This window comes from Procambarus clarkii, unplaced genomic scaffold, assembly GCF_040958095.1.
Source record: "Procambarus clarkii isolate CNS0578487 unplaced genomic scaffold, FALCON_Pclarkii_2.0 HiC_scaffold_640, whole genome shotgun sequence".
NCBI lineage: Eukaryota > Metazoa > Arthropoda > Malacostraca > Decapoda > Cambaridae > Procambarus > Procambarus clarkii.
Genome location: NW_027189673.1, coordinates 35,001 through 61,802, shown reverse-complemented (window position 1 = coordinate 61,802; position 26,802 = coordinate 35,001). Strand labels below are relative to the sequence as shown.

Genomic DNA, 26,802 nt, shown 5'->3' with positions numbered 1-26,802 from the left:
AACTTCAACACCATGACTGGACGCGGCAAGGGAGGCAAGGGACTCGGAAAGGGTGGCGCCAAGCGTCATCGTAAGGTGCTACGTGACAACATCCAGGGCATCACCAAGCCCGCTATTCGTCGCTTAGCTCGTCGTGGCGGCGTGAAGCGTATTTCGGGTCTCATCTACGAAGAGACCCGTGGCGTCCTGAAGGTGTTCCTCGAGAACGTCATCCGTGATGCTGTAACCTACACGGAACACGCCAAGAGGAAGACCGTCACTGCTATGGACGTGGTGTACGCTCTGAAGCGCCAGGGTCGTACCCTCTACGGATTCGGCGGATAAGAGCTTGGCTAATCCATCGATTCCACCCACCACCACCTCAAAACGGGACCTAATTAGGTCCCTATACTTTTTTACTGAAGGGCTTAATAGACGATAACATAAATTGTTTTGATATCAGCTAGCACATTGGGTCTTATGAAATCTATTTTTTATCCTCGCATGCTTAAAGGGACTCTGATTGGGGAGGGAGGGGGGGGGGGGAGGGAAGGTTTGTTACGTTATATACTAGCAGAGCAGGATCATTGGTGGGGGGGGGGGGGGGGGGGTGAGGGGGAGAGAGAGAGAGAGAGAGATCTTTCCCAACTCTTCCTTTTTACATGAGTGAGCTACCCGTTTTATTCATTTATCCTTCTCAGAGCTGTTTTGATAGTATCCAAATGATGGTAAATGAAAAGGGAGGACACGAATATCTACCCAGAATTCAGGACTGGCAATCGATATGCATGTTTGAGTGCGAATCTTTTTCTCTCTCAACTTAGGTATACGTTTATGTCGTACCTAAAAGCGAGAACCACACTATTGGGACAAGTATGCAAGGCCCAATTTTCCTAACAAGCACAGTTAATTTTGTTATTTTCGAACATTTCTTTCCAAATTGGTTTATCCAATTAACAGTATTATATTAAGATCATGAATTGCTGGGTTAGGTTAGGTTAGGTTAGGTTAGGTTAGGTTAGGTTAGGTTAGGTTAGGTTAGCTTAGCTTAGGTTAGGTTAGCTTAGCTTAGCTTGGGTTAGCTTAGGTTAGGTTAGGTTAGCTTAGCTTGGGTTAGCATAGGTTAGGTTAGGTTTGATTACATTTCTATGTTAGATTTAACTCAAATTCAAAACAATTGCAGTCATTCGGCTTGTTAGTCAACTTGCCTCTAATAGGGGCAATTTGTCTAACAAGACTATTTAGTTTTGTGTGCATATATATATATATATATATATATATTATATAATATATATATATATTATATATTATAATATATATATATATATATATATATATATAGCTTCAAGACTCCGAACCAATATAGAAGCATCAAGAGGAAGTGCTTGTGTTATGGGCCAATAGGCCTTCTGCAGTTACTTCCATTCTTATGTTTTTATTCCCATTGGTTCGTGTTTTATCTTGTGTAAATGTCAATCACCTTACCCAAAACTTTGGTACCATATCACCTCACCCATGTGTATATATAAATAATATATATAATATATAATATATATATATATATATATAATATATATATATATTATATATATATATATATATATATATATATATAATATATATATAATATACAGAGTAAATCTACCCCAAAAGTAATGATTTATTTGTCTACAAAACTAAACTCTTTTTGGAATCATATGAGGCCCCTCCACTGAGGGGGGAGGCCTGGATGTTTATTGTCATGTGTATTCATGCTGCTTGCATGTCGTCGTTTATTTTGCCTTTGTTGTTTTCTTGACAGCTTTCTTTGCCTTGGGTGGTTTGGGAGATTTTGAAGCTCTCTTTATTTTGGGCTTTTTGTTCCCAACAACAAGCTGCTGCTGCTTCTTTTTCAAGGCTGTAGGTGGTTTGTTGCTTGTGGCGGCTTTCTTGGGAGTTACCACGGCCTTCTTTGCTGCTGTAGATGGTTTCTTGGTTGTGGTGGCTTTCTTGGGAGTTAGAACGGCCCTCTTCTCTGCTACGGCCAGCTTGAATGATCCACTAGCTCCACTTCCCTTGGTCTGAACAAGAATGCCGTCAGCCACTGCTTTCTTGAGAAATCTTCGGATGTAAATGGCGATCTTGGCAGCCTCGACTTTGTTGTTGGCAACAACGTACTTCTTGATTGCTTGTAGAGACGAGCCCTTACGGTCTTTGAGTGCTGCGACCGCGGCTAGAACCATTTGACTAGTTTTCGGGTGAGCAACCTGGACGCGAGGTTTCCTGGTGGTGGCCACCACAGCAGCAGCCTTCTTGGTAGGCTTTGCTTCTACCATGATGATGATGAGATAACCAAGGTGATGAGAGACGCTCAGACAGTCACGGGGGAATGATGCTGCCGCCGCTTGAGCCGAACCTATTTATGTGCCGGCACGGTACAGAAGCTGCAACCTGGCAACTCGTCCACCAATCACAACGGTTGGTTTTACGGCTCCGAAACCTGGATCCCATATCTTCTCTAAAATAGAAGCATTTGTTCATGTTCTTTGTAAAAGTATCATAAAGCAGGACAGATGAGACAAATATCATAAAAACTGAAGAGCAGATGAGCACACACATGTATGTATTACAAAAGAAAATCCACAAATTCATTAGAAATTGGCAGGGCAGGCTGAGGAAGTAGGTAGATGTAAAATGTCTGTAAATGGCGAAAGAACATAAACCCAAGACTGAATAAACGATGTTAAATATCCATGCCAAGGAGACAAAAATATGTTAGGATACAATTACCATTAAGACACCACAAGAAGGTCCGTATCCTGCCGTGATGACTAAAAAGAGTTGGTTATTAGCCACAATGTGTAGGCAGTCTCATGCCAACGGCCATACCACGTTGAGAACACCGCTTCTCGTCCGATCAGCGAAGTTAAGCAACGTTGGGTTTGGTTAGTACTTGGATGGGTGACCGCCTGGGAACACCAAATGCTGTTGGCAATAATGTTTTTTGTTTTGTTTTGTTTTGTTTCGTTTGTTTTTGTTTGAATGGCTGGCTCCACGGGAAATTCACGGAGTTGTGTGGAATAAGGCCTGGTAAAATGAATTAATATGTATGTCATGTTTAAAACAAACTCGCTTAATATAGTGTGTGAGGCTTTATACAAAAACAAACAACCAAAACAAAACATGTTGTGTATATATATATATATATATATATATATATATATATATATATATATATATATATATATATATATATATATATATATATATATATATATATATATATATATATATATATATATATATATATATATATATATATATATATATATATATATATATATATATATATATATATATATATATATATATATAGCTTAATCCGGGTTTGAACTCGCAACTCCAAGAATACGCATCACTTATACACTTTACCACTGGACCACAGCTGCAGGACACAAGCTTGATGCTGAGGTATCAATTTAATGACGTAAATGCCATTTCCACAAATAAATGATAATTTAAAAAGTATTTGTATGTACAAATCTTTTCTGTTTAAAAGGCTACAATATCAGTTACTGATATAATTTGTGTTAATGTTTCTATACCCACAGGAAGGCATGTTTTTGCTTATATGTAAGGGGTACGGAGAAGGAATCCACAGACCATCAGTCCCACCCCCCCCCCCCCCCCCCCCCCCCCCCCCCCCCCCCCCCCCCCCCCCCCCCCCCCCCCCCCCCCCCCCCCCCCCCCCCCCCCCCCCCCCCCCCCCCCCCCCCCCCCCCCCCCCCCCCCCCCCCCCCCCCCCCCCCCCCCCCCCCCCCCCCCCCCCCCCCCCCCCCCCCCCCCCCCCCCCCTCCCTCCACCTACTACCACCACCACCACCACCACTACTCACCACCAATCACCACCAACACACCACCACACCAATCACCACCAATCACCACACCTAACCGAAAACCCCCTAACACATCAACCCCCCCCCAATCAACAGGCGAAATAATAACCCTCAAATGCCTGCCTGCCTGCCAGCCAGCCAATACTAACGGTCTTCTCAGAAAGAAAATCTCTTGTATCTGTATTACTTGATGAAATGTATGATTCTAATAATGAAAATAAATTTTGATGTCGGTTGTATGAGCATAATGACCAATATGCACATGATATGAATGAATTAAATAGTGTAGTTTTAAGTAATTAGGTTGTAGACACATTAAGCGGATATGATATTTGACGCGTCCAGAACTGGTGATTTTTGGTTTAGTTTTAAATGCACCACCACCATTGCTTCCCCAGAGCTAATTAAGGACGGTAAAAGGAGTCAATATGTATGTCATCTATAAAACCAAAGAATGAATAAAACACACACACACACACACCTACATAATAGTATTAGGAAGATTGTATGGCAAAAAAAAAAAGTACTCCCATTGGGTCGTTTGAACTCGCGACTTCCAAAACACAGCCACACACCTTACCACCCAGCCACCATAGAGTGGTATAATGTGCAACTTTTAGTTATAAAAGTAAAGTTCTATTGTCTCAAATCTATTGTCTGTTCTATGAAAAGGCATGATGTAAATTATGTATTTTTTTTTTTGAATGATTGAATTGTAGGCACATTAAGCGGATTCGATATTTGATATATCCAGAAAAGGTGATTTCTGTTCAGTTTTAAAATGCATCACGTTAACGCTAAAGGACTGGTAAAACGACTCGATTGTCATTTTTAAAATAAACACTAAAACTAGGCCCTTAACATATATAATGTTTGAAATATAAATTGAATGCATATAAATACAAAGTGGGAGTGGCTGGCTGGCTGGCTGGCTGGCTGGCTGGCTGGCTGGCTGGCTGGCTGGCTGGCTGGCTGGCTGGCTGGCTGGCTGGCTGGCTGGCTGGCTGGCTGGCTGGCTGGCTGGCTGGCTGGCTGGCTGGCTGGCTGGCTGGCTGGCTGGCTGCTGCCCTGCCCTGCCTGCCTGCCTGCCTGCCTGCCTGCCTGCCTGCCTGCCTGCCTGCCTGCCTGCCTGCCTGCCTGCCTGCCTGCCTGCCTGCCCGCCTGCCCGCCTGCCCGCCTGCCCGCCTGCCCGCCTGCCCGCCTGCCCGCCTGCCCGCCCGCCCGCCCGCCCGCCCGCCCGCCCGCCCGCCCGCCCGCCTGCTTGCCTTGCCTTGCCTGTCCTGTCCTGTCCTGTTATTGCCTTGCCTTGCCTTGCCTTGCCTTGCCTTGCCTTGCCTTGCCCTGCCCTGCCCTGCCTTGGCTGCAGCTGGCTGGCTGGCCGTAAATCAACTCTTAACAACACCATACCACACCACACCATCACTCATCACCCATCACCCACCACCGGCCCCAGTCTCCCAGCCTCTCTTATATACCCGAGCAGGCCCTTTAAATTATTTGAATTGTTGCACTTCGGCCAATGGCAGGCACGATCGCTGCTGCTCAAACATATTCTGGTTCACAAGTATTATAATATATATATTATATATATATATATATATATATATATATATATATATATATATATATATATATATATATATATATATATTCATGAAACACATTAAAACCTTGATCATTTATTCATTCATTACGTCTAGTGAAGAATTGCTTTTGTTCATTTGTATGATTAAAAATTGATAGAATATGAATTCCTCGCTTAAAGTAAAATATAAAATATATATTGGATTTATATGATTGGTTAATATTCCAAGTGATGCTGAATATCCCCTATAATTTTGTTTTGTTTGTTTGTTATGTACACATTCCAAATGAAATCAATATAAATGTTATTATTAATGTTTGAAAGTTGATTGTCTACTTGAATCTCTCTATTAAAGTGTGTGTGGCTCCGGATGGAGCCTGGTTATGGTATTTGTCGTGGTGGGTGGCAGAAGTGCTTACTTCTTCTCTGTCTTCTTTGGCAAAAGAACTGCCTGAATGTTTGGAAGAACACCTCCCTGTGCAATGGTTACGCCAGACAGAAGTTTGTTGAGTTCTTCGTCGTTGCGGATGGCCAACTGCAAGTGACGTGGGATGATACGGGTCTTCTTGTTGTCACGTGCGGCGTTACCGGCGAGCTCCAGAACTTCGGCAGCGAGGTATTCCATGACGGCTGCCAGGTAGACAGGAGCGCCAGCACCGACGCGTTCGGCGTAGTTGCCCTTACGCAGCAGACGGTGAATTCTGCCCACGGGGAACTGAAGTCCGGCCCTGCTGGAGCGAGACTTTGACTTGCCCTTCACTTTGCCTCCCTTGCCGCGTCCTGACATTGCTGCTGCTGTTGTGGGTTTGTGGTGTTTTATGCCGCCCCGCAGATCGAGCTTCGTGTTATATACCCCGCTCAGGATCAAGGGAGCCCGCCACTGACCAATCAGCGCGCTCCGCCACGCGACCCGCTCTGAGCTGAGTCGCGAGCGGGATATAAAAGGAAAGCTCGCCTCGCGCAAAAGTTCATTATTGTATCGCAACGCCAGCCGGCACGAGCATCATCATGCCACCCAAGGCATCTGGAAAGGCTGCCAAGAAGGCCGGAAAGGCCCAGAAGGCCATTGCCAAGGGCGATAAGAAAAAGAAGCGCAGGAGGAAGGAGAGCTACAGCATCTACATCTACAAAGTGCTGAAGCAGGTCCACCCCGACACTGGTATCTCTTCCAAAGCCATGTCGATCATGAACTCGTTCGTGAACGACATCTTCGAGCGCATCGCCGCCGAGGCTTCTCGCCTGGCCCACTACAACAAGCGTTCCACCATTACCAGTCGGGAGATCCAGACGGCTGTAAGGCTCCTGTTGCCCGGAGAACTGGCCAAGCACGCCGTCTCTGAGGGCACTAAGGCCGTCACCAAGTACACCTCCTCCAAGTAAACGGCTTACTTACTGCCCTGTGGTGGTGGCTTGGCCTCAAACCAACAAACTCGGCTCCATTGGAGCCACACTTTAATTTCTAAAGAGATTGTGAGTGTTAGACACCAATACTATTATAACAAAAACCTCTGTCACTGAAAGCAAATAGCTATAAAATGAGAATATTTATGAAACTGTCTGTGTGGTTTCTCTCTCTCAGTGTCTGTCTGTCTGTCTGTCTGTCTGTCTGTCTGTCTGTCTGTCTGTCTGTCTGTCTGCCTGCCTGCCTGCCTGTCTGTCTGTCTGTCTGTCTGTCTGTCTGTCTGTCTGTCTGTCTGTCTGTCTGTCTGTCTTGTCTGTCTTGTCTGTCTGTCTGTGTGTCTCTCTCTCTCTCTCTCTCTCTCTCTCTCTCTCTCTCTCTCTCTCTCTCTCTTCTCTCTCTCTCTCTCTCTCTCTCTCTCTCTCTCTCTCAACACATATAAGCACTCGGTATCTTTTTTCTAGAGATTAGAGATTCATTGTTATGTTCCACATTAGGATTACTATGCAGGCCACCCTCTTAGGTTTGAAAATGTCAAGAAAACGGTTAATTTAAAATGTCATCTAACTTAACAGATTAAGCCAGAGGACCGAAAACAGAATAAAACAGGACTGGACAGTATATGTCACTTATACAAGCTGCTTTTATTTCTAGTACAGTATGACAATTTTATTTTTGGGGGGGGGGGGGGGGGGGGGTGATCCTTGACAGTGCATAAGAGTGAAAAGCGACGGCGTTTTGTTTGTAAGAGAACAGGTTGTACTACAAATGACTTGATTTATTGATATCACATGTATGTATGACACCTAAATTATGCTAGGAATGTCTGAAATCTCCTTAGAAGGATATTTTGGCCCTGAGAAGGGCCGAGTTTGGTGTATACTAGGGTGGTCGATTTAGCTTATGCACGCTCTCCACGGATACGGCGAGCAAGCTGAATGTCCTTTGGCATGATGGTGACACGCTTGGCGTGGATGGCACAGAGGTTAGTGTCCTCGAAGAGACCGACCAGGTAAGCCTCGGATGCCTCCTGTAAAGCCATGACGGCAGACGACTGGAAGCGAAGATCGGTCTTGAAGTCCTGGGCAATCTCGCGCACCAGACGCTGGAAGGGAAGTTTCCTGATGAGCAACTCGGTGCTCTTCTGGTAACGACGGATCTCACGCAGGGCGACCGTTCCGGGCCTGTAACGGTGAGGCTTCTTCACACCCCCTGTGGCAGGAGCAGACTTGCGTGCTGCCTTGGTGGCCAGCTGCTTACGAGGAGCCTTGCCTCCCGTGGACTTGCGAGCAGTCTGCTTGGTGCGAGCCATGGTGAACAACTGTGGTTTGTGATGGCCGGCGCCGAAAAATTTTTGCTTATATACGCCGTCTCGAGGCGCTTGCTCGAGCGCCATTGGCTGCTCGACTCGCCTACGTCACCCCGTTGCCCCTCCCCTCCTTCCTCTGGCTGCAGCCAACAGGCGGCTCACCTCAATCACTATTATCGCTGATTTTGCTCTATTTTTTGGATTTGTGCAAAAGTCATTTCACAGGGACGTGAAACAGACGAGTAGGCAACTGCAGTTTGTTTTGAAAGCGTTGTGAGAAAGCCGTGTCTACTCGACCACAAGCGTAAAGTAAGGGCAGGCAGGAGTTGCAATGCTACTAGTACGTCCGCTTGATGGGATATAGTCGGGAAATCGTGCGGCGTATGGGACCAACTAGCTCCCGTTTTCTGGTGCCTTGGGTGGGGCGCGATGCTGATTAGCAGATCTAAGACCACATCTGGAGTGAGCCCCCAGGGCACACCCAGCTGAGGGCTGCTGTCTCCGTGGGTGCTCAGAAAAGACGAAATGTTGTCACAGAGATCCGATTCCTTGCCTTCACTGCCTAGTCTGGTCATAACGATTTCAATGCCATGCAGCTGGGTTTAGCCCTGGCACTTTACCTCATACTGAAAACCCTTCCTCTCACCCCCACTAATTCTTCCCCTATCCCCACTTCCACGCTCACCCATCAGGGTATCTTGACCTATATTTAAATGAATGAATGAATGAATGGCATTCGTCAATTCGATTCACACAACTTCAACACCATGACTGGACGCGGCAAGGGAGGCAAGGGACTCGGAAAGGGTGGCGCCAAGCGTCATCGTAAGGTGCTACGTGACAACATCCAGGGCATCACCAAGCCCGCTATTCGTCGCTTAGCTCGTCGTGGCGGCGTGAAGCGTATTTCGGGTCTCATCTACGAAGAGACCCGTGGCGTCCTGAAGGTGTTCCTCGAGAACGTCATCCGTGATGCTGTAACCTACACGGAACACGCCAAGAGGAAGACCGTCACTGCTATGGACGTGGTGTACGCTCTGAAGCGCCAGGGTCGTACCCTCTACGGATTCGGCGGATAAGAGCTTGGCTAATCCATCGATTCCACCCACCACCACCTCAAAACGGGACCTAATTAGGTCCCTATACTTTTTTACTGAAGGGCTTAATAGACGATAACATAAATTGTTTTGATATCAGCTAGCACATTGGGTCTTATGAAATCTATTTTTTATCCTCGCATGCTTAAAGGGACTCTGATTGGGGAGGGAGGGGGGGGGGGGAGGGAAGGTTTGTTACGTTATATACTAGCAGAGCAGGATCATTGGTGGGGGGGGGGGGGGGGGGGGGTGAGGGGGAGAGAGAGAGAGAGAGAGATCTTTCCCAACTCTTCCTTTTTACATGAGTGAGCTACCCGTTTTATTCATTTTATCCTTCTCAGAGCTGTTTTGATAGTATCCAAATGATGGTAAATGAAAAGGGAGGACACGAATATCTACCCAGAATTCAGGACTGGCAATCGATATGCATGTTTGAGTGCGAATCTTTTTCTCTCTCAACTTAGGTATACGTTTATGTCGTACCTAAAAGCGAGAACCACACTATTGGGACAAGTATGCAAGGCCCAATTTTCCTAACAAGCACAGTTAATTTTGTTATTTTCGAACATTTCTTTCCAAATTGGTTTATCCAATTAACAGTATTATATTAAGATCATGAATTGCTGGGTTAGGTTAGGTTAGGTTAGGTTAGGTTAGGTTAGGTTAGGTTAGGTTAGGTTAGCTTAGCTTAGGTTAGGTTAGCTTAGCTTAGCTTGGGTTAGCTTAGGTTAGGTTAGGTTAGCTTAGCTTGGGTTAGCATAGGTTAGGTTAGGTTTGATTACATTTCTATGTTAGATTTAACTCAAATTCAAAACAATTGCAGTCATTCGGCTTGTTAGTCAACTTGCCTCTAATAGGGGCAATTTGTCTAACAAGACTATTTAGTTTTGTGTGCATATATATATATATATATATATATATATATATATATATATATATATATATATATATATATATATATATATATATATATATATATATATATATAGCTTCAAGACTCCGAACCAATATAGAAGCATCAAGAGGAAGTGCTTGTGTTATGGGCCAATAGGCCTTCTGCAGTTACTTCCATTCTTATGTTTTTATTCCCATTGGTTCGTGTTTTATCTTGTGTAAATGTCAATCACCTTACCCAAAACTTTGGTACCATATCACCTCACCCATGTGTATAATAAATATATATATATATATATATATATATATATATATATATATATATATATATATATATATATATATATATATATATATATATATATATATATAATATACAGAGTAAATCTACCCCAAAAGTAATGATTTATTTGTCTACAAAACTAAACTCTTTTTGGAATCATATGAGGCCCCTCCACTGAGGGGGGAGGCCTGGATGTTTATTGTCATGTGTATTCATGCTGCTTGCATGTCGTCGTTTATTTTGCCTTTGTTGTTTTCTTGACAGCTTTCTTTGCCTTGGGTGGTTTGGGAGATTTTGAAGCTCTCTTTATTTTGGGCTTTTTGTTCCCAACAACAAGCTGCTGCTGCTGCTTCTTTTTCAAGGCTGTAGGTGGTTTGTTGCTTGTGGCGGCTTTCTTGGGAGTTACCACGGCCTTCTTTGCTGCTGTAGATGGTTTCTTGGTTGTGGTGGCTTTCTTGGGAGTTAGAACGGCCCTCTTCTCTGCTACGGCCAGCTTGAATGATCCACTAGCTCCACTTCCCTTGGTCTGAACAAGAATGCCGTCAGCCACTGCTTTCTTGAGAAATCTTCGGATGTAAATGGCGATCTTGGCAGCCTCGACTTTGTTGTTGGCAACAACGTACTTCTTGATTGCTTGTAGAGACGAGCCCTTACGGTCTTTGAGTGCTGCGACCGCGGCTAGAACCATTTGACTAGTTTTCGGGTGAGCAACCTGGACGCGAGGTTTCCTGGTGGTGGCCACCACAGCAGCAGCCTTCTTGGTAGGCTTTGCTTCTACCATGATGATGATGAGATAACCAAGGTGATGAGAGACGCTCAGACAGTCACGGGGGAATGATGCTGCCGCCGCTTGAGCCGAACCTATTTATGTGCCGGCACGGTACAGAAGCTGCAACCTGGCAACTCGTCCACCAATCACAACGGTTGGTTTTACGGCTCCGAAACCTGGATCCCATATCTTCTCTAAAATAGAAGCATTTGTTCATGTTCTTTGTAAAAGTATCATAAAGCAGGACAGATGAGACAAATATCATAAAAACTGAAGAGCAGATGAGCACACACATGTATGTATTACAAAAGAAAATCCACAAATTCATTAGAAATTGGCAGGGCAGGCTGAGGAAGTAGGTAGATGTAAAATGTCTGTAAATGGCGAAAGAACATAAACCCAAGACTGAATAAACGATGTTAAATATCCATGCCAAGGAGACAAAAATATGTTAGGATACAATTACCATTAAGACACCACAAGAAGGTCCGTATCCTGCCGTGATGACTAAAAAGAGTTGGTTATTAGCCACAATGTGTAGGCAGTCTCATGCCAACGGCCATACCACGTTGAGAACACCGCTTCTCGTCCGATCAGCGAAGTTAAGCAACGTTGGGTTTGGTTAGTACTTGGATGGGTGACCGCCTGGGAACACCAAATGCTGTTGGCAATAATGTTTTTTGTTTTGTTTGTTTTGTTTCGTTTGTTTTTGTTTGAATGGCTGGCTCCACGGGAAATTCACGGAGTTGTGTGGAATAAGGCCTGGTAAAATGAATTAATATGTATGTCATGTTTAAAACAAACTCGCTTAATATAGTGTGTGAGGCTTTATACAAAAACAAACAACCAAAACAAAACATGTTGTGTATATATATATATATATATATATATATATATATATATATATATATATATATATATATATATATATATATATATATATATATATATATATATATATATATATATATATATATATATATATATATATATATATATATATATATATATATATATATATATATATATATATATATATATATATATATATATATATATATATATAGCTTAATCCGGGTTTGAACTCGCAACTCCAAGAATACGCATCACTTATATACACTTTACCACTGGACCACAGCTGCAGGACACAAGCTTGATGCTGAGGTATCAATTTAATGACGTAAATGCCATTTCCACAAATAAATGATAATTTAAAAGTATTTGTATGTACAAATCTTTTCTGTTTAAAAGGCTACAATATCAGTTACTGATATAATTTGTGTTAATGTTTCTATACCCACAGGAAGGCATGTTTTTGCTTATATGTAAGGGGTACGGAGAAGGAATCCACAGACCATCAGTCCCCTTCCCCCCCCCCCCCCCCCCCCCCCCCCCCCCCCCCCCCCCCCCCCCCCCCCCCCCCCCCCCCCCCCCCCCCCCCCCCCCCCCCCCCCCCCCCCCCCCCCCCCCCCCCCCCCCCCCCCCCCCCCCCCCCCCCCCCCCCCCCCCTCCCCCCTCCACCTACTACACCACCACCACCACCACTACTCACCACCAATCACCACCAATCACCACCACCACCACCAATCACCCCCAATCACCACACCTAACCGAAAACCCCCTAACACATCAACCCTCCCCCCAATCAACAGGCGAATAATAACCCTCAAATGCCGCCTGCCTGCCAGCCAGCCCTAATACTAACGGTCTTCTCAGAAAGAAAATCTCCTTTGTATCTGTATTACTTGATGAAATGTATGATTCTAATAATGAAAATAAATTTTTTGATGTCGGTTGTTATGAGCATAATGACCAATATGCACATGATATGAATGAATTAAATAGTGTAGTTTTAAGTAAATTAGTTTTTAGACACATTAACGCGGATATGATATTGACCGCGTCCAGAACTGGTGATTTTTGGTTTAGTTTTAAATGCCACCACCCACCATTGCTTCCCCAGAGCCTAATTAAGGTACCGGTAAAAGGAAGTCCCAATATGTATTGTCATCTATAAAACCAAAGAATGAATAAAAAAAACACACACACACACACACCTACATAATAGTATTAGGAAGATTGTCTTATGGCAAAAAAAAAAAGTACTCCCATTGGGTCGTTTGAACTCGCGACTTCCAAAACACAGCCACACCACCTTACCACCCAGCCACCATAGAGTTGGTATAATTGTGCAACTTTAGTTATAAAAGTAAAGTTCTTATTGTCTCAAATCTTATTGTCTGTTCTATGAAAAGGCCATGATGTAAATTATGTATTTTTTTTTTTTGAATGATTGAATGTAGGCACATTAAGCGGATTCGATATTTGATATATCCAGAAAAGGTGATTTCTGTTCAGTTTTTTAAAATGCATCACCGTTAACGCTAAAGGACTGGTTTTAAAACGACTCGATGTTTGTCATTTTTAAATAAACACTAAAACTAGGCCCCTCCTAACATATATAATGTTTGAATATAAATTGAATGCATATAAATACAAAGTGGGAAGTGGCTGGCTGGCTGGCTGGCTGGCTGGCTGGCTGGCTGGCTGGCTGGCTGGCTGGCTGGCTGGCTGGCTGGCTGGCTGGCTGGCTGGTGGCTGTGCTGGCTGCTGGCTGGCTGGTGGCCTGCGCTGGCTTGGCTGGCTGGGCTGGCTGGCCTGGCCTTGCCTGCCTGCCTGCCTGCCTGCCTGCTCTGGCCCCTGCCTGCCCTTGCTGCCTGGCCTGCCTGCCTGCTCTGCCTGCCTTCCTGCCTGCCTGCCTGCCCGCCTGCCCGCCTGCCCGCCTGCCCGCCTCTGCCCGCCTGCCCGCCTGCCCGACTCTGACCCGCCTGCCCGCCGCCCCCTGCCCGCCCCCCGCCCCGCCCCGCCCGCCCGCCCGCCCCGCCCGCCCGCCCGGCCTGCCTTGCCCTTGCCTTGCCTGTCCTGTCCCTGTCATGTTATTCGCCTTCGCCTTGCCTTGTCCTTTGCCTTGCCTTGCCTTGCCTTGCCCTGCCCTGCCCTGCCTGGCTGCAGCTGGCTGGCTGGCCGTAAATCAACTCTTAACAACCACCATACCACACCACACCATCACTCACCACCCATCACCCACCACCGGCCCCAGTCTCCCAGCCTTCTTATATACCCGAGCAGGCCCTTTAAATTATTTGAATTGTTGCACTTCGGCCAATGGCAGGCACGATCGCTGCTGCCTCAAACATATTCTGGTTCACAAGTATTATAATATATTATATTATATATATATATATATATATATATATATATATATATTATATATATATATATATATATATATATATATATATATATATTCATGAAACACATTAAAACCTTGATCATTTATTCATTCATTACGTCTAGTGAAGAATTGCTTTGTTCATTTGTATGATTTAAAAATTGATAGAATATGAATTCCTCGCTTTAAAGTAAAATATAAAATATATATTGGATTTATATGATTGGTTAATATTCCAAGTGATGCTGAATATCCCCTATAATTTTTGTTTTTGTTTGTTTGTTATGTACACATTCCAAATGAAATCAATATAAATGTTATTATTAATGTTTGAAAGTTGATTGTCTACTTGAATCTCTCTATTAAAGTGTGTGTGGCTCCGGATGGAGCCTGGTTTATGGTTATTTTGTCGTGGTGGGTTGGCAGGAAGTGCTCTACTTCTTCTCTGTCTTCTTTGGCAAAAGAACTGCCCTGAATGTTTGGAAGAACACCTCCCTGTGCAATGGTTACGCCAGACAGAAGTTTGTTGAGTTCTTCGTCGTTGCGGATGGCCAACTGCAAGTGACGTGGGATGATACGGGTCTTCTTGTTGTCACGTGCGGCCGTTTACCGGCGAGCTCCAGAACTTCGGCAGCGAGGTATTCCAGACGGCTGCCCAGGTAGACAGGAGCGCCAGCACCGACGCGTTCGGCCGTAGTTGCCCTTACGCAGCAGACGGTGAATTCTGCCCACGGGGAACTGAAGTCCGGCCCTGCTGGAGCGAGACTTTGACTTGCCCTTCACTTTGCCTCCCTTGCCGCGTCCTGACCATTGCTGCTGCTGTTGTGGGTTTGTGGTGTTTTATGCCGCCCCCGCAGATCGAGCTTCGTGTTATATACCCCGCTCAGGATCAAGGGAGCCCCGCCCACTGACCAATCAGCGCGCTCCGCCACGCGACCCGCTCTGAGCTGAAGTCGCGAGCGGGATATAAAAGGAAAGCTCGCCTCGCGCAAAAGTTCATTATTGTATCGCAACGCCAGCCGGCACGAGCATCATCATGCCACCCAAGGCATCTGGAAAGGCTGCCAAGAAGGCCGGAAAGGCCCAGAAGGCCATTGCCAAGGGCGATAAGAAAAAGAAGCGCAGGAGGAAGGAGAGCTACAGCATCTACATCTACAAAGTGCTGAAGCAGGTCCACCCCGACACTGGTATCTCTTCCAAAGCCATGTCGATCATGAACTCGTTCGGTGAACGACACTCTTCGAGCGCATCGCCCGCCGAGGCTTCTCGCCTGGCCCCACTACAACAAGCGTTCCACCATTACAGTCGGGAGATCCAGACGGCTGTAAGGCTCCTGTTGCCCGGAGAACTGGCCAAGCACGCCGTCTCTGAGGGCACTAAGGCCGTCACCAAGTACACCTCCTCCAAGGTAAACGGCTTACTTACTGCCCTGTGGTGGTGGCTTGGCCTCAAACCAACAAACTCGGCTCCATTGGAGCCACACTTTAATTTCTAAAGAGATTGTGAGTGTTAGACACCAATACTATTATAACAAAAACCTCTGTCACTGAAAGCAAATAGCTATAAAATGAGAATATCTATGAAACTGTCTGTGTGTGTTTCTCTCTCTCAGGTCTGTCTGTCTGTCTGTCTGTCTGTCTGTCTGTCTGTCTGTCTGTCTGTCTGTCTGTCTGCCTGCCTGCCTGCCTCGCCTGTCTGTCTGTCTGTCTGTCTGTCTGTCTGTCTGTCTGTCTGTCTGTCTGTCTGTCTGTCTGTCTGTCTGTCTTGTCCTGTCTTGTCTGTCTGTCTGTGTGTCTCTCTCTCTCTCTCTCTCTCTCTCTCTCCTCTCTCTCTCTCTCTCTCTCTCTCTCTCTCTCTCTCTCTCTCTCTCTCTCTCTCTCTCTCTCTCCAACACATATAAGCACTCGGTATCTTTTTTCTAGAGATTAGAGATTCATTGTTATGTTCCACATTAGGATTACTATGCAGGCCACCCTCTTAGGTTTGAAAATGTCAAGAAAACGGTTAATTTAAATGTCATCTAACTTAACAGATTAAGCCAGAGGACCGAAAACAGAATAAAACAGGATCTGGACAGTATATGTCACTTATACAAGCTGCTTTTATTTCTAGTACAGTATGACAATTTTTATTTTCTGGGGGGGGGGGGGGGGGGGGGGGGGGGGGGGGGGGGGGGGGGTTTGATCCTTGACAGTGCATAAGAGTGAAAAGCGACGGCGTTTTTGTTTGTAAGAGAACAGGTTTGTACTACAAATGACTTGATTTATTGATATCACATGGTATGTATGACACCTAAATTATGCTAGGAATGTCTGAAATCTCCTTAGAAGGATATTTTGGCCCTGAGAAGGGCCGAGTTTGGTGTATACTAGGGTGGTCGATTTAGCTTATGCACGCTCTCCACGGATACGGCGAGCAAGCTGAATGTCCTTTGGCATGATGGTGACACGCTTGGCGTGGATGGCACAGAGGTTAGTGTCCTCGAAGAGACCGACCAGGTAAGCCTCGGATGCCTCCTGTAAAGCCATGACGGCCAGACGACTGGAAGCGAAGATCGGTCTTGAAGTCCTGGGCAATCTCGCGCACCAGACGCTGGAAGGGAAGTTTCCTGATGAGCAACTCGGTGCTCTTCTGGTAACGACGGATCTCACGCAGGGCGACCGTTCCGGGCCTGTAACGGTGAGGCTTCTTCACACCCCCTGTGGCAGGAGCAGACTTGCGTGCTGCCTTGGTGGCCAGCTGCTTACGAGGAGCCTTGCCTCCCGTGGACTTGCGAGCAGTCTGCTTGGTGCGAGCCATGGTGAACAACTGTGGTTTGTGATGGCCGGCGCCGAAAAATTTTTTTGCTTATATACGCCGTCTCGAGGCGCTTGCTCGAGCGCCATTGGCTGCTCGACTCGCCTACGTCACCCCGTTGCCCCTCCCCTCCTTCCTCTGGCTGCAGCCAACAGGCGGCTCACCTCAATCACTATTATCGCTGATTTTGCTCTATTTTTTGGATTTGTGCAAAAGTCATTTCACAGGGACGTGAAACAGACGAGTAGGCAACTGCAGTTTGTTTTGAAAGCGTTGTGAGAAAGCCGTGTCTACTCGACCACAAGCGTAAAGTAAGGGCAGGCAGGAGTTGCAATGCTACTAGTACGTCCGCTTGATGGGATATAGTCGGGAAATCGTGCGGCGTATGGGACCAACTAGCTCCCGTTTTCTGGTGCCTTGGGTGGGGCGCGATGCTGATTAGCAGATCTAAGACCACATCTGGAGTGAGCCCCCAGGGCACACCCAGCTGAGGGCTGCTGTCTCCGTGGGTGCTCAGAAAAGACGAAATGTTGTCACAGAGATCCGATTCCTTGCCTTCACTGCCTAGTCTGGTCATAACGATTTCAATGCCATGCAGCTGGGTTTAGCCCTGGCACTTTACCTCATACTGAAAACCCTTCCTCTCACCCCCACTAATTCTTCCCCTATCCCCACTTCCACGCTCACCCATCAGGGTATCTTGACCTATATTTAAATGAATGAATGAATGAATGGCATTCGTCAATTCGATTCACACAACTTCAACACCATGACTGGACGCGGCAAGGGAGGCAAGGGACTCGGAAAGGGTGGCGCCAAGCGTCATCGTAAGGTGCTACGTGACAACATCCAGGGCATCACCAAGCCCGCTATTCGTCGCTTAGCTCGTCGTGGCGGCGTGAAGCGTATTTCGGGTCTCATCTACGAAGAGACCCGTGGCGTCCTGAAGGTGTTCCTCGAGAACGTCATCCGTGATGCTGTAACCTACACGGAACACGCCAAGAGGAAGACCCGTCACTGCTATGGACGTGGTGTACGCTCTGAAGCGCCAGGGTCGTACCCTCTACGGATTCGGCGGATAAGAGCTTGGCTAATCCATCGATTCCACCCACCACCACCTCAAAACGGGACCTAATTAGGTCCCTATACTTTTTTACTGAAGGGCTTAATAGACGATAACATAAATTGTTTTGATATCAGCTAGCACATTGGGTCTTATGAAATCTATTTTTTATCCTCGCATGCTTAAAGGGACTCTGATTGGGGAGGGAGGGGGGGGGGGGGAGGGAAGGTTTGTTACGTTATATACTAGCAGAGCAGGATCATTGGTGGGGGGGGGGGGGGGGGGGGGTGAGGGGGAGAGAGAGAGAGAGAGAGATCTTTCCCAACTCTTCCTTTTTACATGAGTGAGCTACCCGTTTTATTCATTTTATCCTTCTCAGAGCTGTTTTGATAGTATCCAAATGATGGTAAATGAAAAGGGAGGACACGAATATCTACCCAGAATCAGGACTGGCAATCGATATGCATGTTTGAGTGCGAATCTTTTTCTCTCTCAACTTAGGTATACGTTTATGTCGTACCTAAAAGCGAGAACCACACTATTGGGACAAGTATGCAAGGCCCAATTTTCCTAACAAGCACAGTTAATTTTGTTATTTTCGAACATTTCTTTCCAAATGGTTTATCCAATTAACAGTATTATATTAAGATCATGAATTGCTGGGTTAGGTTAGGTTAGGTTAGGTTAGGTTAGGTTAGGTTAGGTTAGGTTAGGTTAGTTAGCTTAGCTTAGGTTAGGTTAGCTTAGCTTAGCTTGGGTTAGCTTAGGTTAGGTTAGGTTAGCTTAGCTTGGGTTAGCATAGGTTAGGTTAGGTTTGATTACATTTCTATGTTAGATTTAACTCAAATTCAAAACAATTGCAGTCATTCGGCTTGTTAGTCAACTTGCCTCTAATAGGGGCAATTTGTCTAACAAGACTATTTAGTTTTGTGTGCATATATATATATATATATATATATATATATATATATATATATATATATATATATATATATATATATATATATATATATATATATATATATATATATAGCTTCAAGACTCCGAACCAATATAGAAGCATCAAGAGGAAGTGCTTGTGTTATGGGCCAATAGGCCTTCTGCAGTTACTTCCATTCTTATGTTTTTATTCCCATTGGTTCGTGTTTTATCTTGTGTAAATGTCAATCACCTTACCCAAAACTTTGGTACCATATCACCTCACCCATGTGTATATATAAATATATATATATATATATATATATATATATATATATATATATATATATATATATATAATATATATATATATATATATATATATATATATATATATATATATATAATATACAGAGTAAATCTACCCCAAAAGTAATGATTTATTTGTCTACAAAACTAAACTCTTTTTGGAATCATATGAGGCCCCTCCACTGAGGGGGGAGGCCTGGATGTTTATTGTCATGTGTATTCATGCTGCTTGCATGTCGTCGTTTATTTTGCCTTTGTTGTTTTCTTGACAGCTTTCTTTGCCTTGGGTGGTTTGGGAGATTTTGAAGCTCTCTTTATTTTGGGCTTTTTGTTTCCCAACAACAAGCTGCTGCTGCTGCTTCTTTTTCAAGGCTGTAGGTGGTTTGTTGCTTGTGGCGGCTTTCTTGGGAGTTACCACGGCCTTCTTTGCTGCTGTAGATGGTTTCTTGGTTGTGGTGGCTTTCTTGGGAGTTAGAACGGCCCTCTTCTCTGCTACGGCCAGCTTGAATGATCCACTAGCTCCACTTCCCTTGGTCTGAACAAGAATGCCGTCAGCCACTGCTTTCTTGAGAAATCTTCGGATGTAAATGGCGATCTTGGCAGCCTCGACTTTGTTGTTGGCAACAACGTACTTCTTGATTGCTTGTAGAGACGAGCCCTTACGGTCTTTGAGTGCTGCGACCGCGGCTAGAACCATTTGACTAGTTTTCGGGTGAGCAACCTGGACGCGAGGTTTCCTGGTGGTGGCCACCACAGCAGCAGCCTTCTTGGTAGGCTTTGCTTCTACCATGATGATGATGAGATAACCAAGGTGATGAGAGACGCTCAGACAGTCACGGGGGAATGATGCTGCCGCCGCTTGAGCCGAACCTATTTATGTGCCGGCACGGTACAGAAGCTGCAACCTGGCAACTCGTCCACCAATCACAACGGTTGGTTTTACGGCTCCGAAACCTGGATCCCATATCTTCTCTAAAATAGAAGCATTTGTTCATGTTCTTTGTAAAAGTATCATAAAGCAGGACAGATGAGACAAATATCATAAAAACTGAAGAGCAGATGAGCACACACATGTATGTATTACAAAAGAAAATCCACAAATTCATTAGAAATTGGCAGGGCAGGCTGAGGAAGTAGGTAGATGTAAAATGTCTGTAAATGGCGAAAGAACATAAACCCAAGACTGAATAAACGATGTTAAATATCCATGCCAAGGAGACAAAAATATGTTAGGATACAATTACCATTAAGACACCACAAGAAGGTCCGTATCCTGCCGTGATGACTAAAAAGAGTTGGTTATTAGCCACAATGTGTAGGCAGTCTCATGCCAACGGCCATACCACGTTGAGAACACCGCTTCTCGTCCGATCAGCGAAGTTAAGCAACGTTGGGTTTGGTTAGTACTTGGATGGGTGACCGCCTGGGAACACCAAATGCTGTTGGCAATAATGTTTTTTGTTTTGTTTTGTTTTGTTTCGTTTGTTTTTGTTTGAATGGCTGGCTCCACGGGAAATTCACGGAGTTGTGTGGAATAAGGCCTGGTAAAATGAATTAATATGTATGTCATGTTTAAAACAAACTCGCTTAATATAGTGTGTGAGGCTTTATACAAAAACAAACAACCAAACAAAACATGTGTGTATATATATATATATATATATATATATATATATATATATATATATATATATATAATATATATATATATATATATATATATATATATATATATATATATATATATATATATATATATATATATATATATATATATATATATATATATATATATATATATATATATATATATATATATATATATATATATATATATATATATATATATATATATATAGCTTAATCCGGGTTTGAACTCGCAACTCCAAGAATACGCATCACTTATATACACTTTACCACTGGACCACAGCTGCAGGACACAAGCTTGATGCTGAGGTATCAATTTAATGACGTAAATGCCATTTCCACAAATAAATGATAATTTAAAAGTATTTGTATGTACAAATCTTTTCTGTTTAAAAGGCTACAATATCAGTTACTGATATAATTTGTGTTAATGTTTCTATACCCACAGGAAGGCATGTTTTTGCTTATATGTAAGGGGTACGGAGAAGGAATCCACAGACCATCAGTCCCCTTCCCCCCCCCCCCCCCCCCCCCCCCCCCCCCCCCCCCCCCCCCCCCCCCCCCCCCCCCCCCCCCCCCCCCCCCCCCCCCCCCCCCCCCCCCCCCCCCCCCCCCCCCCCCCCCCCCCCCCCCCCCCCCCCCCCCCCCCCCCCCCCCCCCCCCCCCCCCCCCCCCCCCCCCCCCCCCCCCCCCCCCCCCCCCCCCCCCCCCCCCCCCCCCCCCCCCCCCCCCCCCCCCCCCCCCCCCCCCCCCCCCCCCCCCCCCCCCCCCCCCCCCCCCCCCCCCCCCCCCCCCCCCCCCCCCCCCCCCCCCCCCCCCCCCCCCCCCCCCCCCCCCCCTCCCCCTCCCACCTACTACCACCACCACCACCACCACTACTCACCACCAATCACCACCAATCACCACCACCACCACCAATCACCACCAATCACCACACCTAACCGAAAACCCCCTAACACATCAACCCTCCCCCCAATCAACAGGCGAAATAATAACCCTCAAATGCCTGCCTGCCTGCCAGCCAGCCAATACTAACGGTCTTCTCAGAAAGAAAATCTCTTTGTATCTGTATTACTTGATGAAATGTATGATTCTAATAATGAAAATAAATTTTGATGTCGGTTGTATGAGCATAATGACCAATATGCACATGATATGAATGAATTAAATAGTGTAGTTTTAAGTAATTAGGTTGTAGACACATTAAGCGGATATGATATTTGACGCGTCCAGAACTGGTGATTTTTGGTTTAGTTTTAAATGCACCACCACCATTGCTTCCCCAGAGCCTAATTAAGGACCGGTAAAAGGAGTCAATATGTATGTCATCTATAAAACCAAAGAATGAATAAAAACACACACACACACACACCTACATAATAGTATTAGGAAGATTGTATGGCAAAAAAAAAAGTACTCCCATTGGGTCGTTTGAACTCGCGACTTCCAAAACACCAGCCACACACCTTACCACCCAGCCACCATAGAGTTGGTATAATTGTGCAACTTTAGTTATAAAAGTAAAGTTCTTATTGTCTCAAATCTTATTGTCTGTTCTATGAAAAGGCATGATGTAAATTATGTATTTTTTTTTTTGAATGATTGAATTGTAGGCACATTAAGCGGATTCGATATTTGATATATCCAGAAAAGGTGATTTCTGTTCAGTTTTAAAATGCATCACCGTTAACGCTAAAGGACTGGTTAAAACGACTCGATGTTTGTCATTTTTAAAATAAACACTAAAACTAGGCCCTTAACATATATAATGTTTGAATATAAATTGAATGCATATAAATACAAAGTGGGAGTGGCTGGCTGGCTGGCTGGCTGGCTGGCTGGCTGGCTGGCTGGCTGGCTGGCTGGCTGGCTGGCTGGCTGGCTGGCTGGCTGGCTGGCTGGCTGGCTGGCTGGCTGGCTGGCTGGCTGGCTGGCTGGCTGGCTGGCTGGCTGGCTGGCTGGCCTGCCTGCCTGCCTGCCTGCCTGCCTGCCTGCCTGCCTGCCTGCCTGCCTGCCTGCCTGCCTGCCTGCCTGCCTGCCTGCCTGCCTGCCTGCCTGCCCTGCCTGCCCGCCTGCCCGCCTGCCCGCCTGCCCGCCTGCCCGCCTGCCCGCCTGCCCGCCTGCCCGCCCGCCCGCCCGCCCGCCCCGCCCGCCCGCCGCCCGCCCGCCTGCTTGCCTTGCCTTGCCTGTCCTGTCCTGTCCTGTTATTGCCTTGCCTTGCCTTGCCTTGCCTTGCCTTGCCTTGCCTTTGCCCTGCCCTGCCCTGCCTTGGCTGCAGCTGGCTGGCTGGCCGTAAATCAACTCTTAACAACACCATACCACACCACACCATCACTCATCACCCATCACCCACCACCGGCCCCAGTCTCCCAGCCTCTCTTATATACCCGAGCAGGCCCTTTAAATTATTTGAATTGTTGCACTTCGGCCAATGGCAGGCACGATCGCTGCTGCTCAAACATATTCTGGTTCACAAGTATTATAATATATTATATTATATATATATATATATATATATATATATATATATATATATATATATATATATATATATATATATATATATATATATTCATGAAACACATTAAAACCTTGATCATTTATTCATTCATTACGTCTAGTGAAGAATTGCTTTTGTTCATTTGTATGATTAAAAATTGATAGAATATGAATTCCTCGCTTAAAGTAAAATATAAAATATATATTGGATTTATATGATTGGTTAATATTCCAAGTGATGCTGAATATCCCCTATAATTTTGTTTTGTTTGTTTGTTATGTACACATTCCAAATGAAATCAATATAAATGTTATTATTAATGTTTGAAAGTTGATTGTCTACTTGAATCTCTCTATTAAAGTGTGTGTGGCTCCGGATGGAGCCTGGTTATGGTATTTGTCGTGGTGGGTGGCAGAAGTGCTTACTTCTTCTCTGTCTTCTTTGGCAAAAGAACTGCCTGAATGTTTGGAAGAACACCTCCCTGTGCAATGGTTACGCCAGACAGAAGTTTGTTGAGTTCTTCGTCGTTGCGGATGGCCAACTGCAAGTGACGTGGGATGATACGGGTCTTCTTGTTGTCACGTGCGGCGTTACCGGCGAGCTCCAGAACTTCGGCAGCGAGGTATTCCATGACGGCTGCCAGGTAGACAGGAGCGCCAGCACCGACGCGTTCGGCGTAGTTGCCCTTACGCAGCAGACGGTGAATTCTGCCCACGGGGAACTGAAGTCCGGCCCTGCTGGAGCGAGACTTTGACTTGCCCTTCACTTTGCCTCCCTTGCCGCGTCCTGACATTGCTGCTGCTGTTGTGGGTTTGTGGTGTTTTATGCCGCCCCGCAGATCGAGCTTCGTGTTATATACCCCGCTCAGGATCAAGGGAGCCCGCCACTGACCAATCAGCGCGCTCCGCCACGCGACCCGCTCTGAGCTGAGTCGCGAGCGGGATATAAAAGGAAAGCTCGCCTCGCGCAAAAGTTCATATTGTATCGCAACGCCAGCCGGCACGAGCATCATCATGCCACCCAAGGCATCTGGAAAGGCTGCCAAGAAGGCCGGAAAGGCCCAGAAGGCCATTGCCAAGGGCGATAAGAAAAAGAAGCGCAGGAGGAAGGAGAGCTACAGCATCTACATCTACAAAGTGCTGAAGCAGGTCCACCCCGACACTGGTATCTCTTCCAAAGCCATGTCGATCATGAACTCGTTCGTGAACGACATCTTCGAGCGCATCGCCGCCGAGGCTTCTCGCCTGGCCCCACTACAACAAGCGTTCCACCATTACCAGTCGGGAGATCCAGACGGCTGTAAGGCTCCTGTTGCCCGGAGAACTGGCCAAGCACGCCGTCTCTGAGGGCACTAAGGCCGTCACCAAGTACACCTCCTCCAAGTAAACGGCTTACTTACTGCCCTGTGGTGGTGGCTTGGCCTCAAACCAACAAACTCGGCTCCATTGGAGCCACACTTTAATTTCTAAAGAGATTGTGAGTGTTAGACACCAATACTATTATAACAAAAACCTCTGTCACTGAAAGCAAATAGCTATAAAATGAGAATATTTATGAAACTGTCTGTGTGTGTTTCTCTCTCTCAGTGTCTGTCTGTCTGTCTGTCTGTCTGTCTGTCTGTCTGTCTGTCTGTCTGTCTGTCTGCCTGCCTGCCTGCCTGCCTGTCTGTCTGTCTGTCTGTCTGTCTGTCTGTCTGTCTGTCTGTCTGTCTGTCTGTCTGTCTGTCTGTCTGTCTTGTCTGTCTTGTCTGTCTGTCTGTGTGTCTCTCTCTCTCTCTCTCCTCTCTCTCTCTCTCTCTCTCTCTCTCTCTCTCTCTCTCTCTCTCTCTCTCTCTCTCTCTCTCCTCTATCCTCTCTCTCTCTCAACACATATAAGCACTCGGTATCTTTTTCTAGAGATTAGAGATTCATTGTTATGTTCCACATTAGGATTACTATGCAGGCCACCCTCTTAGGTTGAAAATGTCAAGAAAACGGTTAATTTAAAATGTCATCTAAATTAACAGATTAAGCCAGAGGACCGAAAACAGAATAAAACAGGACTGGACAGTATATGTCACTTATACAAGCTGCTTTTATTTCTAGTACAGTATGACAATTTTTATTTTTGGGGGGGGGGGGGGGGGGGGGTGATCCTTGACAGTGCATAAGAGTGAAAAGCGACGGCGTTTTGTTTTGTAAGAGAACAGGTTGTACTACAAATGACTTGATTTATTGATATCACATGTATGTATGACACCTAAATTATGCTAGGAATGTCTGAAATCTCCTTAGAAGGATATTTTGGCCCTGAGAAGGGCCGAGTTTGGTGTATACTAGGGTGGTCGATTTAGCTTATGCACGCTCTCCACGGATACGGCGAGCAAGCTGAATGTCCTTTGGCATGATGGTGACACGCTTGGCGTGGATGGCACAGAGGTTAGTGTCCTCGAAGAGACCGACCAGGTAAGCCTCGGATGCCTCCTGTAAAGCCATGACGGCAGACGACTGGAAGCGAAGATCGGTCTTGAAGTCCTGGGCAATCTCGCGCACCAGACGCTGGAAGGGAAGTTTCCTGATGAGCAACTCGGTGCTCTTCTGGTAACGACGGATCTCACGCAGGGCGACCGTTCCGGGCCTGTAACGGTGAGGCTTCTTCACACCCCCTGTGGCAGGAGCAGACTTGCGTGCTGCCTTGGTGGCCAGCTGCTTACGAGGAGCCTTGCCTCCCGTGGACTTGCGAGCAGTCTGCTTGGTGCGAGCCATGGTGAACAACTGTGGTTTGTGATGGCCGGCGCCGAAAAATTTTTGCTTATATACGCCGTCTCGAGGCGCTTGCTCGAGCGCCATTGGCTGCTCGACTCGCCTACGTCACCCCGTTGCCCCTCCCCTCCTTCCTCTGGCTGCAGCCAACAGGCGGCTCACCTCAATCACTATTATCGCTGATTTTGCTCTATTTTTTGGATTTGTGCAAAAGTCATTTCACAGGGACGTGAAACAGACGAGTAGGCAACTGCAGTTTGTTTTGAAAGCGTTGTGAGAAAGCCGTGTCTACTCGACCACAAGCGTAAAGTAAGGGCAGGCAGGAGTTGCAATGCTACTAGTACGTCCGCTTGATGGGATATAGTCGGGAAATCGTGCGGCGTATGGGACCAACTAGCTCCCGTTTT

The 26,802-nt window shown here is 45.8% G+C and overlaps 3 non-coding genes across 3 annotated transcripts; all 3 read left to right on the top strand.

Annotated features, from left to right (window-relative positions):
- The first annotated feature begins 2,833 nt into the window (after window positions 1–2,833).
- LOC138361698 (5S ribosomal RNA) lies at window positions 2,834–2,952 on the top strand. Its single transcript, XR_011227117.1, has one exon. It is a non-coding gene; the product is annotated as a 5S ribosomal RNA (ribosomal RNA).
- Window positions 2,953–11,740: 8,788 nt separating this feature from the next.
- LOC138361697 (5S ribosomal RNA) lies at window positions 11,741–11,859 on the top strand. Its single transcript, XR_011227116.1, has one exon. It is a non-coding gene; the product is annotated as a 5S ribosomal RNA (ribosomal RNA).
- Window positions 11,860–20,836: 8,977 nt separating this feature from the next.
- On the top strand, window positions 20,837–20,955 carry LOC138361707 (5S ribosomal RNA). The gene has a single exon (XR_011227126.1). It is a non-coding gene; the product is annotated as a 5S ribosomal RNA (ribosomal RNA).
- Window positions 20,956–26,802: the final 5,847 nt, after the last annotated feature.